This window comes from Solanum pennellii, chromosome 10 (genome assembly GCF_001406875.1).
Source record: "Solanum pennellii chromosome 10, SPENNV200".
Lineage (NCBI taxonomy): Eukaryota > Viridiplantae > Streptophyta > Magnoliopsida > Solanales > Solanaceae > Solanum > Solanum pennellii.
In genome coordinates, this window is record NC_028646.1 from 31638654 (window position 1) to 31641468 (window position 2815).

Genomic DNA, 2815 nt, shown 5'->3' on the forward strand with positions numbered 1-2815 from the left:
TTTTATGTTTTTACTTTCCAAGGAAGTCATTGACCAAACAATAGTAATAACAGGTTGAAGTTAAGTCTAGACTATTTTCCTCGTGGGAACGATCCCAACCTCACTAGTTGGGTTATTTACTTGACACGACCGCTTTACTTCTTATTTGAGAAGTAAGTTTGAGCGTATCAGTTACACAAAACTTCTTAGGCTATGGCATCAGACCATAGAGCCCTCTACGGGTTGTGGTCTTGATGACGGGCAGTGGGAGGGTCTATGGACCTAGCCAATAGACCACCAGCCCAAGTGAGGGACCACGGTGACCTTCAGGGTCCGTGGTCCTCCCCACAATCTGTGGTGGGGTTCGTGGACAGACCCTAAGACCAGCAGATCGACGAGATGTGATCCTAGTGACAGTCCATTACTGAAGTTGTGGTTCGCCTTGAAAGATTTAAGTCAGGGGTTGTTTGGTCTTTTTCCACTATGCGTTGAACACTTAAACAACGTCGTTTAACCCCTAAACTACGTGATTTTGATCAGTTTGAGCCTAGTAACTTAGTCAGAACTTACCCTAAGCGATTCTTTCACCAAAAAATCATCAGACTTAAAGCAAAAAGGAAAAATCAGGTGATAGCTTTCTCAAGAACACACAACAATGTTTCTCCAATTCCAGACCCAAAATCGAAAGATTTCTCCATGAATATTGTCACTAGGTATGTGGGATTTTACTAATGGATTCCTTTCATCCACTAAGTTTCTAGATTTCAGTCAGAATCTTGATTCCCTGAATATTGCTTAGACATAGGGCTTCTAGAATTTCATATAATTGTTATAGTGTATTCCTAATCAGATTAGCATGTTCTTTTAACAATGTTGCTTAGTTCCTTGCATGAAATTTAGAACCCTAGTGATGTAGATTTGTTTAGTTCATGAATTACACTAGCTAGGACAGATAAACGGATAAACATGTCTCAGTTTTCAAATGTTTAATTATCAATACTTTAATGTTGCATTTCCAGTTAGCATGTCAGAATATTGAGCTATCCAGTATATTTCAGTTATTTTGTATTGAAAACAATTCCTATTGATAGGGTCAGCCACTCTTATACTCCAAAAAATACATGCCCCCGTAGGTTTATAAGTCTTTTATGTTGGGAATCATTTTAGTATTCATGCTAGTCATGCATGTATATCCTAGCAAGGTATATTGGGTCCTTTCAATGGGGCGTATACATTCGACTCCACGTTTAGCTCACGTGATTTAAGGTCGGTTAATAGTAGCTCTCACAGTGAGATTCTAGTGTATTTATCAGATTACCTATTACATTTTCATTAGCTAGTCTCAGCATGTTATGCACTTGGTCATTGCATTCAGTTTAGCTCATTTTCAGTATATCTCAGTATCTTTATCATGTTCAGATTATATTATTGCACAATATGCTTTGTTCAATTATACGTTTGTTCAACATTATCCTATCATGCATGCTCAATACCTTTCAAGTATTGATGCATACTCAATGCTATATCTTTTCGTGATGTAGGTTCAGGTCCTCAACGTTCATATCACGTGTACATTGGTCCCCGATCCATATTCAACAGTATTAGTGGCGATTTCTCATTCTTTGATGATGATAGATATGTTCTTTTACATTCAAACTTTTCATTTTAATTTCAGTTTTGCTAGAGTTAGCTGGGGCATGTTCCAAAATCTCTAGTCAGATAGAGGCTTATTTCAGACATAGATATAATCAACTTTGTTATTTAAGTTATAGTTCAGTATCTCAAACTCTTGCTTAGTATTTATATATTCAAACTTATTGTGTATCCCCCATTGGTTCAGCTTATCTCATGTTTTAAGCTTCAACATAGTATCTTTTGTTCAGTTGTGTAAGTATGCTTATGATATGTCAACTCAGGGTTAGCTTGGGGTAACTCGTGATCCTAGGTCCCGTGCTTATGTTCAGGGGATAGCCTCTGGGCTTGACTTAAATAATACTACAAATTAAAATAATTGATAATTTGAAATATTTAATAGACATAAAAATCTAGTTGATTCTCAAAATTCTATCATGCCTCAAATAACATAAATAACATATGTTATTTGAAAATGAAATAAAATTACTATAAATCTCAATAATTGACAACTTAAAAATATTTTAAATACATATAAAAAGATTGGGAACCCTTGAAATTATGTCAACGTCATAAAAATTGGAATATTAAAAATAACATATGTTATTTAAGAATTACACAACAAGTACAATAAATTACAATAATTAATAACTTAAAATATCTATCCAACCAAAAAAAAAAGAGGCTAAAAAATAAAGTCTAATTGACATGAAAAAGATAAAAAAAACTTATCAAATACCTTTAGTAATTAATTTTATAAAATAAATTTTTTATATAAGTGGCATTACACTGGATGCTATAATAAGAAATAGATTATCAACACATACAAGTTTAAGAGTTTTTTTTTTTTAACTCATTATAATTTATGCAGCTTAAGTGAAAGGTTAACTTTCTTTTGACCTTTAACCTCTAGATAGTAATTTTGACCAATAAAATTATGACCATTTTAATAATGAAATAAATTTATATTTTACATATTTAACAAAATATTGTTGGCCCCTTTACTAGTTACTAGTAATTGATAATAAATTTATATTTTACATATTTAACAAAATATTGTTGGCCCCTTTACTAGTTACTAGTAATTGATACGGGGGAAATTGTTAATCTGAGGGTATATTTTTTTATATTAGTAAGTTTTATAATATAATTATACAAGGTAAAATTGGTCTTGTAGTTTATATATATATATATATATATATAT